Source organism: Rhipicephalus sanguineus, chromosome 1 (assembly GCF_013339695.2).
Source record: "Rhipicephalus sanguineus isolate Rsan-2018 chromosome 1, BIME_Rsan_1.4, whole genome shotgun sequence".
NCBI classification, from domain to species: Eukaryota; Metazoa; Arthropoda; class Arachnida; order Ixodida; family Ixodidae; genus Rhipicephalus; species Rhipicephalus sanguineus.
In genome coordinates, this window is record NC_051176.1 from 287532049 (window position 1) to 287548987 (window position 16939).

Consider the following 16939-nt stretch of genomic DNA (forward strand, 5'->3'; position numbering starts at 1 on the left):
ACTCCTACGGGTGTCAAATGACACACACCGAAGTGTCAGGCGACTCCACAACTATTTTAGGCTACTCAATTGACCATATGCTTTACTTTCACGCGACTACTGTTGGAAACAGTGAAGTATTCGTTTTAAGCAAGTCCAATAATACTTGCCGTTGTGCCCAGCGACTGCGAAAAAAAAGAATAGTTCAATTTTAGCATTATTTTAATGAAACTTGTAAAAACAACGCACCTTTTCCAGCAGAGTAATCTAGAAAGCGCGAAAAGATGGTCTGTGATTTACAATTAAGCCGTTGAGGTATTCCTTATTTACATGCTTGTATGAGTATTGCCAACAAGAAGTGTTACAGTGACGTGCATAGTGTCCTATGGTGCAAAATAAGTTGCAGAAATCGGCATCATGTTTCCACATTTATTCCTTATGATTATGAATAAACCAAAAGTGGTGACGGCTGGAGGCATCAGACTCGTGACTGGCTAAGTGTTCGCTCTTGTTCAGCGTGAGCAGCCATGAAAAATTGTATCTGAAAAGTAGAACGTGATATTATGATGAGAAAACGGAATCGCAGAAAGAGTTCGCAAAACCTACACAATAAGTGATTTACACAGACATGATGAAGGCTCACAACAACCAACAAATGCAAACAGGCATGGTAAGGAGCCAAGTTTTTTGCCGTTATCGCGTAAAACACAACTTGCAAATAGTAGCTTTTGTAACACGTCGCTTGGCGACAAACTTGCAGCTCAAGATGACGTGAGCCTCTTTTAAACAACAAACGAAACTGGCTTAGGCTCCTCTGCGTGGGCGCCACTCACCTTTTTTCCAACATCGTGTTGTCCAACCGAAGGAAATGTAGGACCGACTGCCTCGTTTCGTTGTCAGGGCGAACGCCGCTGTTGATTTTCCCATCACGAGTGGTGAGGTGCAAGACCATGTAGCGACATCTTCGTTTCCCCGAGTATGGCTGTCAACTGGAGTGAAGAGGCGGTAGAAGCGATCCGGTATTCTGGGAATAACCAACACACACTGATTATTTGTATTTAAACCCACCCTTTGTTCAACACACCGTTACTGTACACACATCTGACACATGTGTTTCGTTTTAAACAATTTCGCAACGAAAAGAAATTTTCACGTAAAAGAAGGCGGGAACCTCGTTTCGCAATAGGCACTGGCAACGCACCAATGAAAGCACTTCTATTCTGAGAAATAGCTTCAAAATTTGCTTTCAGAATAAGCCCGCTTTGCGCCGGCATATTCCGACACCCAAGCGCATCCTCCCGCAGTCAGGGGCACGTCGTGAGCGGTTTAACCGCGTGTTTTACAAACGTAACCCATCCTTAAATACTCAGATAAACACATACGAGCACGAGCGCCCGAACGACACCCAGCGCGCGCGGACGCCGTCTACGTCGAGATCAGACATTTCATATGCTAGCATTACCGCACATAGCTCCCACAGTCACGTTCCCTCACTCGATTCTGTTGTAACGTCAAACGTCATCGCAGATGTAGGCAAACCACGAAAACAGCAAACAGAAACGAGGGAAAAGAGTGCACGGCGGCGGCCGCAACAACGCGCCGTCGAAAGTCTCCAGCTTTTCACCTTACCGGCGAGGCGCGTCCAACATAAGTGACTACCACGTACGCGCTGGAAACATCCTACTATATATGCATCTTAAACTACCGTCTTTAAACCAACAAAAACCGTTATATCTGGCGCGTCTAAGTGCACAGGCTTTTTTTTTTTTTCACGTTCGCACGCGCGGAGACATACTGCACACTCAATGTCGATGGAAATGTTATTATGAAGTAGATTAAAGCGTACCTCAAAACGACATCTTGCACCTTCAGCAGTGGAGACACAATGTGCGATTTGCATCGCTCAATTTATGGGAGCTTTTGCAGCAACGCGCATATCGGTGCCAACTCGTTTACTGACAGTTTTAGTTAGGCATATGCAACAGCCCCGCCGACGCAGGCTGCTGTTTGAAATTTCTGGAAGCCTACTTCCGCAGAGCTTCTGCAGACGCCCAGCTAAAGTTGTATAATTATTACCTACGAAAGTAGTACACCCACCGGTAACAAGGGCATGTTGTCCGTGTCCGCAGCTTCATGAATATTCCGCCCTTCAAGCGTCACTTCGAGCACGGAGCCTGGCATCACCGCCACCGAAGATGCGCATGTTCGCTCGAACACAAAACTACAAGACAGGCAACTGACGCAACCCGCACAACCAACGCAACGCATTCCAGAAGAACGAGCAGACTGAGAGAGGAGGAGAGGAGGCGGAGGCGCCACGCCAGCCCGGCTGCGCCGGCGAGCCGCCAGAACGGCGCCGAACGATCGAAGCGCGCTTCACAAGAGTCTAGTGACTCCCTTAGAAATGCTAACTCTATCTCTCTGCTTCTACCTTCCAAAAGGGGTTAAATAGATACACGAAGGGAGTCACGGTGCCGTGACCCTCTTGTGACTCCTTTTTTCTTAGTGTACTCGGCGTTAGGCCCCGTGATAGGCGGTATCGATTGGTTGCGCCCGCGCTCCTATGCCATATGGCCGAGCAAACTATATTTGATATATTGGACGTAATTACTTCCGGTGCTTTTCACCATAACATCATTATGGAGGTGTTTGAAGGTTGTACATCTGGCACGAGAACAAGCTGCTATGTGGGTGATACAATGAGAGTTTATTATTGCGTGCACTAACATGCGTTTAAAGTTTCTATTACGGCGATAGGTGACCCTTGGTATTTCGGGAAACGCTTTTCTAAGGCGCTCGTTTCTTGCTAATATTAGATAATACTTGCGGAGGGTATTATTTATGTTTGGGAGCGCATATGAGTATTTCGTTATAAGTGCTAGCGGCTGTTTATACTGTGCTTTAGGGACTTTTCTAGCTGGTGCTGATTTCCTATTTAATTTACGCGCTTCGGTGTAGGCCCTGTTTAGCAGGGGCACTTTCTTTTAGATTGCCTTTAGATTGCTTAAGTGATGAACGTAGACGCCATCGTCGCTGCAGATCCTTCTTATGCGCCTCTCCTGTCCGAGAAATATTCCTTGCTTGCAGTGTCGCGGGTGACGACAAGTGTAGTCTAGGTATTGTTGGCTATCTTTTGGCTTTCTGTAGAGCGCTGTCTTTAATTTTCCTCCTTCAATGGATACTGCCGTGTCGAGGAAGTTAATTTGTTGAAACATTGGCTCCACCGACATTCGCTGTTCAAAGATTTCTCATCGCTTCAAGCCTCCATCTTCCCCTGAATTTCTGTCTTGTTCGGATGCCATGTGCTAGAAGGCGGTTGCTCGAATCGAGAATCGCTTCTCAAGGCTGTAACAACTCAGTGAGTTATAACGCATAATAACCATATTGTTCTGTGCGACACAAGTTTCACATAAAGATCTACAGCGAGAGAATAATGTTCAGTAGGGGATATAATATAGTCAGGAATTCGGATGTGTTTGCGTTGTATCATAGTGCCTAAATTCGTAATCTATCGCAACATAGGTTCAGTCGTTTTAACTACACCTATGTTGTTTTAGGAGCTCTATTATAGCATACTTATCAATCAGTGCGGGAAACAATGGAAGACACACAGGCAGAAAGGACAGCGGGCAGTACTCTTCCTGCCTCCTTTCTACCTGTGTGCCTTCCGTTGTTTTCCGCGCTGAACCACAAGTATGCATCCATTCCAACTCGCCCAGCTTTCAACCTTATACTACAACATAGTCTAGCATGGCATGCTCCAGACAGTAATACGACTGAGTTGTGTGTTCTACGTTATGTTTTCGTAAACTGCGACGAGCTTCAGTACTGAATCCGTGCACTTGTTAGAAGTGCGAAAGAGAATAAATATGTTTATTTTTTCTCACCTTTCGGCTGCCTGACTTGGCCTCCTCCGTATCTGATAGATTTCATTTTTTTTGCTTCGTTCTTCAGTGTACTTACTTTATATTATCTGACTTTTTCAAATAATTTTCATCACTCCAAGCGCCTTAGTTCGTATAAAGTGAAGCAGCAGTAGAAAGATATAGAATTAAAATAGTGCTTCCAACTTCTACATCCGGATTCACCTGCTAAGGTAGTCGCACAGTTCACACTTTTGCAGTCTTAATGCTCATTAACATGAGCAGACGTAAACGTCACCCCTCCCTCCTCCTCCTCCTCCTCCTCCCCAGCCCTCTATTCTTAATTTTCATTTTGCTTTGTCCGCTTTTGACTGGAAAATAACTTGCACGTTTCGCATTCACTCCCAGTGCCTTACCCAATAAGGCCTTGTCAACTCATCGATCACAAAAGTTGTTCCTGGTCATGCACTGCGTGGATGGAGCCTGCAGCACCATAGAATTGCACGCACGTTATCTCTAAGCCACTGACATGCGCCATCCCCTCCCTAAGCAGGAAAATGGCCACTCCGGCGCACTTAGTAACAGTTGTATAACAACTGCACAGGACATCTAAAGCAGTAAACAAGGTAATGTTTAGGATAGCGCTAATGGGTATAATATAACGCGGCTAGGCTTTCAAAGAGCTCTGCGCAAATTATCCAGGAGGTTATCAATACAACAAAAATGCTCGTGTTGTCGTTTTTTCCTGAAGTAGATCTGCGGTCTGTTTCGTGCGGCAGGCCCTGCTCGAGCGGCCGGTCACTCCTTAGCACGCGTTCGCGGCCTGGAATAGCAACGCAGGAGAACGCCCCCCTTCTGGAAAATTACTGCTGTTCGGGCTGTGGCCGCACCCTGGGAGCACTCCTCGCTGCACTCGCCGCACTGCAGCGTGACGCGACCACAGGGCGGTGGCTCGCGTTCACTTCGCCTTGTTTGGTTTCAGCTTTTTCTCGGCGTCGGCCAGCTTCCACGATGCACTGCGCGGAAGTGCCTGAGCGGACGACGACCTGCGGGCACGCGCGCTACACGCACAAGTGAAACCACGCCGGCAGTGATAGCGGCGGCGATGCTTTGTTGCGCCTTTGAGAAGAGTCACCTGTTAATACCCTCAGTTTAGACACAGACAGACAGACAGACAGACAGACAGACAGAAGGAAAGAAGGAAAAACAAAGAAAGAAAGAAAGAAAGAAAGAAAGAAAGAAAGAAAGAAAGAAAGAAAGAAAGAAAGAAAGAAAGAAAGAAAGAAAAAAAGAAAGAAAGAAAGAAAGAAAGAAAGACATTCGATTCCTTCAAATGTATTTTTTTACCCCCTTTGATCTTTCTTCTTTATTCAAGGAAATGTTACTGCGGATCTGCCACAGTAGTTAGAATCTACTTAGGTGAAGCGTTCTTCAGTCGTTTCAGTTAAATACTGTGCAAGCAGTCGCATACGGAATAAGTAGCGGTGGCACTAACTGGCCGCCTCTAGACGTGCATTTGTAATTGACTATTTGTACGCACCTTCTCCGTAAAAGGGAAACACAAATTCACATGGCCTCATTGCATGCCATGCTGATGTAGCGATGACCTGCTAATGCAACGTTTTCGGAGTGCAAAACCGCCAATTTCATTTTCTTTTATTATTATTTCCATACGTCGAATTATAAACACTGTATGTTAATAATAATTGATGGGGTTTTACGTCCCAAAACCACGATATGATTATGAGGGGGCCATAGTTGAGGGCCTCAGAAATTTCGACCACCTAGAGTTCTTTAACGTGCACCTAAATCTAAGCACTCCGGCCTCTAGCATTTCGCTTCCATTGACATGCGGCAGCCGCGGCCGGGATTCGATACCGCGACTTTCGGGTCAGCGGTGGAGCACCATAATCACTAGACCACCGTGGTGGGTTAAAAACATAGTATATTAGAGTACGCAATTATTGCGAACCGACTGCTACCGTAAAAATCGCGCAATCTCAGAAAACTGTTTTCGCTGTTGAAATGTGCTCCTCTGTTTCACTCCACTCAAGGCAACATCATGTGCGAGCAGTTCAGAGGAAGGAAGAAGCGAGAACCGCGTTACGTCGTATTACATAATTGAAGGGCCACCACTCGGCAGGCAGCACGATTGCAATCTGCTGGCGCTGGGAATTCGTGCACGTGCACGGGCACCGCATGCGGTCCAGTCACCGTCCAGCGCTCCGTCCTTCACTGCTCGCCCAGTTGGTTTTGCGTGCGAAGTGAGAGTGCGGCGAAGACTCCGTAATCTGGCCGCGTCGTCCGCTTTCCTGGTCTTACGTATACAAGTGGAGCGGTGCGGCCGATAAACGGCTATCGGCAGCTCCGGGGGGTGCGGACACGCTCGCCCGACTGGCCGCCGCGTTTTCCTGGTCAAAGCCGCCAATCCAGGAAGACACGCTCATGCTTCCGTGCGGTGCCCCGGATCGCGTGAAGGTTGCGTAAAAGGGCTGGGCTGTTCACGTAACGTATGAAGTCAGCGAGCGCGGCGGCGTCTTCTTTTCTGAGACGTCTCCGCGGCATCCGCGCGGTAGACCCACATTTACTTTTCCCGGGAAAAGGTCACTTTATTTGCCAAATTCGAAAGCGCGCCGCTCTTTGAGCATACATTCGATGTATATACGGTGAGATTGTTTATTTCAAGCGCGGCAAGTTTACCTTCGTCGTATACACGTAGGTGTAGTGGGAAGATACTCGTTCTTTCTTCTAACCTGGCCTTTGTATGGGCTGAACACACAACTAGCGAATCTAATAATCAATCAATCAATCAATCAATCAATCAATCAATCAATCAATCAATCAATCATTTATTTATTTAACGTGCCCAGGAACAACCGTGAGGTCTTTGTGCAGGCGCACGCAAAAAAAAAAACAATAAAAATAAACAATACAATACAGACAGTCTTCAGAAATAAAAAGAGCAAGAACACGTAGACAAAGAGAAATGAACACAAAGGGGGAGGAGTAAAATAAGACAACATGAGAAATATTGAAGGGGAATAAAAAATTAGATTGCATATATACAACTATGCGGAAAGACGGAGAAGGGAAGACTTTGCACATTGTGCCATACTATGTCAAAACAGTGCAAAGCTCGGATAAAAACAGTGATTGTGGACTATGAAAAACGTCAAGATCAAGAAAATTAATATTATAAAGACTTTGTATTCTGTGAACGGTAGAGTGTTGGAAGAAGCATACGGGTACATGAAACGGTCTGTTCTCTCTGATTAACTTACGCGGAATTCGAAAATTAACACAATTGAGAAGTACAGGGCAGGATATGATACCGTGGACTAGCTTGTAAAGAAATAAGAGATCAGAACGATTTCGTCGGCAGTGAAGTGATGGCAGTGATAATGATTCAGCAGTATTTGAACGAGATCCAGAGTCATTTTTAGCAAAGCGATGGTTATATATGCTGAGGAATTTTTTCTGGACTCGTTCAATGGTGTTACCGCTGGATTGAGCAATGCCATTCCATATCACGGACGCATACTCAAGTTGTGGAAGACATATTGCCGTGTACAATATGTGTAGGGCCATGGGAGACCTGAATTCTCGAGATATTCTACAAACACATCCGAGAGAACGAAGGCCCCGCATAGCAGCACGCTTAACGTGAGAAGAAAAGTTTAACGCACTGTCAACAACAACACCAAGATCACTGATTTCATAAACCTTGCATAACGACACAGAATTGACGGAGTATTGAAATGACACGCTAGATGTTTTGCGAGTGATAGACATGAATTTTGTCTTTGAGGTATTCAGAGAAAGGTTATTGCCGTTGCACCATTCGGAAAAAGAACACAAATCTGACTGCAGCAAGCGACAGTCGTTAACTGAATGAATTTCCTTAAATATCTTGATGTCATCGGCATACAAGAGGAAAGAAGAATTACGAATGGCAAAAGAAACATCATTAATAATAATAATAATAATAATAATAATAATAATAATAATAATAATAATAATAATAATAATAATAATAATAATAATAATAATAATAATAATAATAATTGCTGGGTTCTTACGTACGTGCCGAAATCACGGTATGATTATGAGGCACGTCGTATAGTGTGGGAGTCCGGATTACTTTCGACCGCCTGGGATTCGTCAACGTGCACCTACATCTAAGCACACGGGTGTTCTTGCATTTCTTCCCAATCGAAATAATCGGATATTCCTGCGACTACTGGTGTCGTCACATGGCTTCAACTGAGCGTCAAAAAGTACTGAGCCATATTTTCCAAGTTATAAGAAGCGTACAGGTGACGTGTGAAAATTCTCCAGGATTAGTGAAATGCGACATCTACTCGCTGTCTTCCTAATTACTTCATTTGCTGGGGCGGACTTCTTAAGATGACCAGGGGCATTGATTACGGCAATAATAATTTGGTACCCGGCATTTCGGGGGTGAAGGTGGGCTGTAACCACTTCTTGGAACGTCGCATCACTGATCCTCGGCCGCCATTATAGTAAAAAACCTGCGTGGTCATAACCGTGCATGCACTTTAAACGATGACGGGACCGGCGCGACTGATTAAAGATACGGGGCATACTTGGCGCCCCTGTTAGATGGAGCCTGTGAGCACGCCTTTGGTGATTGGGTCAAATGGAAGAATTGAATTCCTTCCTGCGAAGAGTCCGTTGCCGCTTTGAGATTTCTGAAAAGTGGCCGCTGGTAATTTTTGCGGAGTGATCAAATTCGATTGAATTCACCGGTGAAATCGAAACCAAAGCGCTGACAAGCACAGCTGCCGTACCCTCGCCCAGAAGGATGGCACTGTTTCCGACAGCGATTGCAGTGGTTTCCGTTCAGCATTTGTTAACGTACTACGTGCGCCGTGCGCGTTATCATGGCAAGCGCAGCCTGCACACCCACGAAGCGAAGTAGATCGATAGCTTAGAACGGCACGTGCTCATTCTGAGCATCTCGGAAGAGTACGGATGTTGCGCAACCTAAATCTTCCTGACCTATTTAGCCGGGGCTACCTATATAGTGACCACGATGTAAGAAATACACCGTGCTAGTGACAAAGTGAGGGGATTAACTTTCTGTATTTCGCGTATACGTAAGCCTAGCTTTACCTAGATTAGGTAGCAAGATAAACAGGAGTGTCGACTCGTTTGTTAATGCATGCCTAGCCGGTATCTTCTCAATTTAACGCAGATATAGGTGGCGTTGAAACTTATCACTAAAATATGCGCGATGTGTGCCTTCTCGCAACGTAGACGATATACCACGTATACTTAAATTATGGGGTTGTACATGCCAAAGCCACGAGATGCTGTAGTAGGGAACTCCGGATTGACTGCTCTGTTACGCATATGTGTCATATGCAAAATATCAAAATTCAGTTGAATTTTGGCCACCTGGAGTTCTATGAGGTGCATATAGACGCAAGTAAACGAGCGTTATTCGGAACTCGGTCGCCACGGCTGGGATTTGATTCCGCGACCTCGTGCTTGAAGCACCATACTATAGATACCACCGGGGCGGGGACTGGCGCACTTTGCCGACAAGCATTTGAGGCGATCGCCGCTGGATTTGACGATGCCGGCATTGTCCGACCAGCTAACGGACACTGCTCTTTCTTTTGTGCAATATCTTCTCGTTGCCCTGTCAGTATACTGCGACGCGTACATCTAAAGAAAAAATTGCACCGCCAGTGCCATGAAATTTCTTCGTTCCTGGAAGAGACCAAATCTTGAGGAGCAGGCGGTGAAAGAGAGCACTGTAGAAAAGTGGACGCGGTTTGACGCCGGGATATTAAACGACCGGGTCAGATATGCACTGTCATATAGGCAAGTTACACTACTGTCTATTTTCCTTCGTAGAATTGTTCTTAGGTCTGGCACTGTAGTAGAAGCCACCGGCTTATAATGAGGGAGAAGCGCCTCGTAACTGGTGAACGGAGAGCACAAGGGCTGCACTCTACGACAAAGGTCTAATCCAACTACCGGTAGTACATCATTCTATGAGAGTAATTCACCCATTTCGGGTGGCTTGAACAGAAAACTGAGCGCGTGCTTGAGCGTGTCCCAGCGTCCACGAACTCGCTCATTTGCACGGGTCACTTGGTATAGAAACAAGGCAGAAACGTCATTTTGATAAATGACAGTGTACCAGGTCACCCGTGACGCACGCGCAGCTGACAAGACGTCACAATCTAAGTATGCCATCGCCTACTTAGAGATTTGGCGGTGCTGTGTTCTGGCCTAGCTTGTTTTCAAATAGAAATGTGTTTTAAAAATGCAAGGTTCAATTGCGTTAATTTATGTAACAAAGCCATCAACTTATTACGAGGCATGTGGTAGTGGGACATTCGAGTTAATTTTAACCCCGTGGTCTTTTTCTTTCAATCATCAGCCTGTTATTTATTTATTCCTTTTCTATTGAAGTGTGGTCTCCGCTGTCCGAGAACCCATGATCTCGAGCTCAGCATGCGTAACGCCACAGCCACTAAGCCATCGTGCCGGGTCTGAAGCAGCATAGGCTGCATTTCACGAGTTAAGAAAACATGAACTGAGACCTCAATAAGAATATCATGCCACAAATCAATGCGGTGACGCAATACCACTCGATCATGGTAGAAAACCTTGTGGCACAGTGAAAAAGAGCAAGTTCTTTCTATTTGAAGCTAAAGCTTAAGTTTTACTTTAACAATTCCCACTTTTCTACTTACTCTCCCAGTGTATAGGGCACCAAAAAAGTGGAACACTGGTTCACGCTGCCCACTTTTTTTTTCCCCTTCAACTCGCCCTCCCACTGTTTCACAAGAAATGTCAACGTAGATGACATTATATTGCGTTCACAGAGGGTCTAGATTTCATAAAGACTTCTAAGCAGATGATACGGCCAGCCGGCATCGTTGTCAAAGCGCTAATGAGAATTATAGCAGTCAATAAAGCCCAGGAGGAGTAGCAAGAGAGTGTGGCTGCAGGCACCTTGCAGTATATGACAGCAATTACCCAGCCGCGAAACGGTTTGGCAATCGCCTACCATAGACATGTTTCACGCCAAGCGTAAGTTTCCCAAATCAGACTGGCGGGCTTATTGATGCTGCATACAGTTAGTTTAAGCGCAAAGAAACGACGTAGGACGATAATAATGCTATACGAAGTGAGGCTCGCCAATGGATACTCTCAGTTTGAACAGCGCTTCTGTTGCAAAGGCGGCCGGAGCAGCGTAGGAAACTAGCGTGCTTCAAGTGTCGAGCTGTGACACTTGATAGTTCGCGCTCATCTTTTGTTTGTTCGTTTAGCGGCGTCCCTGAGCTCGAGTGACATTCGTACGCGCCGTAACATGAGCGCGGACATCACGGTGAAAGCGTGAAACATTCCTCTACCCCTCGCCACGAGAAAACCGCGCGAGCAGACAGCGGAAGGGCAAGCTTCTCCCATGCGCAAATATGAGAAGCGAGCGAGCTCGCCGACGACTTTTAAATGCGCCCGTCGGGCTCCTAGCGCCACCTCGCTGGTAATGAAGAAACGCTTATTATCGCCTGCTGTCTCCGAGTCCGTCCAGCGCTAAATGGTGTGTATATAATGCTCGCCGTTAGCTACGTGGAGGATCTGCGTTTCGTGGCGTAGTGGATAGCGCCGCTCGCTGCGGAGCAAGAGGTCCCTGGTTCGATTCCGCGCTTCGGAAGCATTTTTCTGAGTTATTTTTCTGTGGAGCCTTTATATATATATATATATAAATACTTATACATATACGGTGCATGACGGCGGCGACGGCGACGGCAAAATCCAGCCGAGACTGTCCATATAATCTCTATCGCAATAAAAGTGCTGTGTCCTCGTGTCTTCTGTAGTCCTGCATCGTTCCTTTGCTCTGAACCTACACACACGTTAGTGTCTATTCGCCCGTCGACGGTGGTCTAGTGGTTATGGCGCTCGGCTGCTGACCCGAAGGTCGCGGGATCGAATCCCTGCCTCGGAGGCTGCATTTTCGATGGCGGCGAAAACGTTTGAGGCCCGTGTACTTATATTTAGGTGCACGTTAAAGAACCCCAGGTGGTCGAAATTTCCGGAGCCCTCCACTACGGCATCTCTCATAATCATATCATGGTTTTCCGAGGTTAAACCCCAGCTATTGTTATTATTATTATGTTCGTGCCGACAGTTCTTGCGGTAACTTGCGTCGACAATAAGTCTTCACATTCCCAGCAGCGTGCAATCAGGAACAACCTTTTGCGGGATTCCGGCGCGCCGTTCTAAAGCTGCCTCCGGTACACTCAGTGCATGCGCGCATCGAAGCTGCACTTTACTATTACTAAGCGCATACGCGTCCTATATTCAATCAGCGATAATCAACCCTGCAGGCAAAAGAGCGAATATATAGCGTGTGTGCGCTTAGTAATCATCCTGCGTAGCCTTCACGCACGCACTGCGCCGCAGCTTTAGAACGGCGCTCTGGAACCTCGCAAAATTTTGTCCGGGACTGTAATAATAATTGTTGGGGTTTAACGTCCCAAAGCAACGATATGATTACGAGAAACGCCGTAGTGGAGGGCTCTGGAAATTTCGGCCACATGGGGTTCTTTAACGTGCACCTAAATATAAGTACACGGGCCTCAAACGTTTTCGCCTCCATCGAAGCCGCGGCCGGGATTCGATCCCGCGACCTGTCCAGGACTGCATACAAGTGAGAAGCACAGCCTGTTTTGGCATTGACTTATGTGGAAACATACGTTAAAAACCGTGGAAAATAGGTCGCGCACCCACTGGCATACAAAACCCGTCACATATGCGAAAACAGGGGCATAGCCTTGCCACGCTTTTAGTACGTTTATTGAGTCGCAGTAAAAAAGGGAGAGAGAGCGAGAAAAGTAAAGGGACGAGACGGGATAAAATGTAGCTCTAGAGTGATGCACTGAAAGAGCAAAAAAGCCTTCGATAAAAAGCGCACCCCTTCGCGAAGGCAAGCTCTTGACATTAAAATCTGCGGTTTTACTTTCTGACTCTAAAGTTAAAGTTAATCAAGTTAAAGTTAATCAATTAAAGTTAAAGTTAAAGCTAAAGTTAATCAAGTCGGGACAGTAACTGTCCACTGGTATGTTCTCAGTATAGCGTCCCAACAAACAAAATTCGTTGCACGCTCCTCCTCGTTGCCGCGGGCCCTTCAGAAAAAATGACGTCTTCAAATGTCCGGTGCCTATGACAACCTTTTTGCAAGGTGCGGACCATCGCTGCTCTTTGCGAGACACTGGGCTTTTCAACACTTGGTGACATACCCCTACAATTCAGGAGATGCTCAGGCGGAACAATTGCCGCCCATTCAGGCCAGGCTAACCCCGCCTGCTGCAACATATCCACCACCACCACATAGAGTCCCACAACTAAACAGTACCATCAAAGTTTATATATGTTCGTCCATCTTTCTGCGCAGTCATATTTCGTTCTAATACAAGGCATTTCAAAGCAAAGACCCTCAAGTAGTTCCTTAGCACTAGATTCAATCCACTGCGATGACACTCAACGCGCATTGTTGCTATGGTTGTGATTATATTTGTGGGCATTGCAATGCAAACAAACGAGTGTAGTGCGTATACATATATAGACACTCGGTAGCGATCCTGACTGCAAATTATGAAACGCCTACGTGGCCCGAAAACGGTCGAAATTTGTTACAGAACGCTGCGCGCCCTTCTTTCCGCGGGAGCCGCGTTTCGAGACAGAGTGAAACCTAACACGCTAGCATGCTTACGTAACAAGCACTCGAAACTTCCACGGCCAGTCTGGAGTATGGCGCGCGCGTGGTCGGACGGTATACGTCACTGACCGTGGCACCTGACTTCATTGCTTCATCCAACACGGATCGCGCAATGCCGCCACTCCAAGTACGACGAGAAGCAAACCAGAAAAAGAAGAAAAGAAGGAGGCGAACCTCATCCCGTGAACATGACACATGCTCCCTTTCCTCCGGCACGTGAGAAAATGCAAGGGATCCGCGCTGCCTGGGGATGCTAGCAGAATCAAAGGGGGCAAGTGTAGGCTCTGGCATTGAAGCTGGGCACCTAGAGGCATAGTAATAGGCAGTTCAATTTCTTCCGTGCCATGTGCAATAATAAACCAATTTCAAAAATTATTTCAGTAAAACGCTCCTCAGGTGGCACCTTACAACTTCCAGAGATCAACCGAAAGTTGCAATGGGGCCGGGTCAGGGGCCCTTTCAGGGTTGCCCTTGTGCAAGCCATGTGTGTTGAGGCGCTTGACGCGCTTTCACAACAATAAGAGTCTGCCGCCGGAATGGGTCGGCAAAAAAACTGGAGCGCACTCAGAGTCACTCAAGAAATATATTTTGCGCTTAGGGCTCACTCGGACTCAGACTCACCAAAATTTTCCTCAACCGGACTCACTCGAACTCAAACCCACCGACATATTACTCAGCCGGAATCGCTCAGACTCACGGCTTCACTTGAGTCTGAGTGAGTCTGAGTAAGTCGACTCCTGAGTCCACTGGCGTAAAGTTAGCTTTTTCGATCATGGTTTCAATTCTCTTTAACGCCAATATCTCACATAATCGGTGGTCCAAGATACGAATTTTGATCTTGTACCTTCATATACAAATTAGCAGTGGTTTCAATCCAGTAAGGACATTTTGATGAAATACGCGACCCACAAAAGATATTTTTAAGAACTTCCCATGAAATAGCTAGTGGGGGGGGGGGGGGGGGGTCATGGCACCCTTTCCCCTAACTCTTCAACCGGACTCACTCGGACTCAAGCTCACCAGAATATTACTCACCTGGACTCCCTCAAACTCAGACGGCCCGATCTGAGTCTGGGTGAGTCTGAGTGAGTCGACTCATGAGTGATCTTGCCGACCTATGGCAGCCGGTCTCATCTCGTGCACTTTTACTGGAGGCGGTTTTGATCGCACCAGCATTATTAGACTTTTCATAGCTGCCAGAGTGCTGATCCTGCTACCCAGCAGTAGTGCTGCGTATCGCCATTATGTCACACCCGCGTATATTTCGAGCATCGTCCAAGGAGTCCAAGCGCAACGCTATACCTTGCTGTCGCAGTAAATTCGACAGCAAGGTTTCAGTGCGACAGCAAGGTTTCAAGATTTCCCTTGGTGCAAAAGGGCTAACTTTTTTTTTTCGAGGCGTTTCATACAATAAGGGCAGACACACGCAAATCCAAAGATCCCAAGTCTAGCGGCAGGACTCATCTATAATTTTCTAACTGGTGACTATCTGCACTGAACGACACTTCGATATATAAACCAAATGCAGGTCTATGTAACCCTGGCTATCCTTATCGGAATAAATTATGTCTCTTGCACGCTTCATCGGGGCCTACATGGCCCACCTAATTTCCCGTGTCGCACTTAACTCCCCTGTCTTCGCCAGAGGCCCCGCTGAGTTGTGGCGCTGTCGCACGACGTCGTGCTGCGTATACCCACTCTAGTCGGACGGCGCGACGACAGGCTTCCTCCCCTCTCGCTGTGCGTGTGTGTGGACGGACGACAAGAAGCGGTCCTGCAGAATCTCGTCCGCAGAGACTACGGCAGAACAAAAGACGCCTGCAACAGCGCGGAAAGGAAGAGCGCACGACGAGTGCAGCGAGAAAGAGGAGGTTCAGCCCGAGCTCCGTTATCGGGCTGGAAATAAATGGCCCCTGGGCTCAACCTTGGGACAGGGGCGGTCAGGAGGAGGGTGCACGGCCGCTCTCGCAACAATGAAAGCGGGACACGCCGCGAGCGCGCCAGTGTCCATCCAATTTATGGAATTCATTAGGGCCAACGTGGGGCTCACGACGCAAGCGAGAGCCCAAGAACGAGGAGGGCGGGTGAAAGGGGGAGGGGAGCGGCAAACCTTGGCCCGCATGTTTGCCGTGCCACACCGGTGGAGGTGAACGGGAAAGGGGCGGCCATGGCTTTGGCATGCTCCACTTTCTCGTCGGCCGCCAAGGCAAAACGTAAAGCTGTAGGACAACAAGAAAAAGAAAAAGTCTCAGATGGGCAAATTCGCTGGCGCTGTGGACCCGGGTCCACTCCACTGCGCCGCCGAGGTGAGGTGTCATGTGTACCGCGTTACTTCGGACAACTCATTCAGCGAATGCCCGCGGAGCTTTGGCAAGGATTCCGTTCGATGCCTGCGGGACCGATTACCATCAAGGTCGGACAACATAGGACGATAGCAGTGTTCATAATTTTTTTTGCCTTTTTTCTTCTACGCTTCCCATACGCCCGGACACCCGGCCGAGGAGAAAGAAGAGTTTGACGTTTGACTAACGGCAACGCGAATGCGGAGTAACGCTGCTGCGTTTTTAAGTGCTGCAGAGAATTAAGAACATGGGTATTCTCAAGTATTTCGCTTCGGCCTTCAGTGTTTCGTTTTCCATCGGGACGCAGTGGAATATTACAAGCATGGATAAAAAATAGCTTCAATACTATATATACAGTACTTCTCACAGCAATTAGAGAAAGTTATATGCATCCAGAGGAACTTAAAGGCACTATTCAAGGTGTGCGTTTCTTTTTTTCCTTTTTTTTCGATTTTTAATGTTTCAGCAGTTAAGTACCAATATATGCCTTCTTTCAGTTACATCGTTTTATCAATCTGTAAATCTTTCACAGATGATGCAGAATCGATATTTAAGTGAACTTCCTTACATGTTTAATTTTATTCAGGCGAAGCATGTTACAGCGCTGAGCTATGCCACGGACAACCTTGAGTAGACAGAGGTATATGTACACACCCTCGTGCACACTGTGCGGCAACCGCAGCACTTTACAACAGGCACACTTTAATTTGGCAATGCTTTCATAGACGCCAACTTATTAGTTAGCTCCCTGAAGTTGAGCGGTCTCCATACTCGAAAGAATGGATTTACGTGCGTGATTGAAGGATATTACTCATGTACCCACTTATTTTCAAGGTCCATATCTTTATTTTCCTGGAGGCACACAGCTTTGAAGTTTTGAAATAGCTCCAAAGGAAATATCTAAGAGCCTATACCTGTTAAAGAATTAAAAGTAAATGTGGAGCATTTGCATCCAGTGTTTTAGTTAGTGTAATTAAATGCGCTTGTTC

The 16939-nt window shown here is 46.8% G+C and overlaps 1 protein-coding gene across 1 annotated transcript in view; it reads right to left on the reverse strand.

Annotated features, from left to right (window-relative positions):
* Positions 1-14383: 14383 nt before the first annotated feature.
* Positions 14384-16939, reverse strand: part of LOC119379211 (eukaryotic translation initiation factor 2-alpha kinase 3) — a 423415-nt gene continuing 420859 nt past the window's right edge. Inside the window, exon 20 of the transcript XR_007414840.1 lies at positions 14384-14394. The gene's annotated coding sequence lies outside the window, so the exon portion shown is untranslated. The remainder of the gene's footprint in view (positions 14395-16939) is intronic.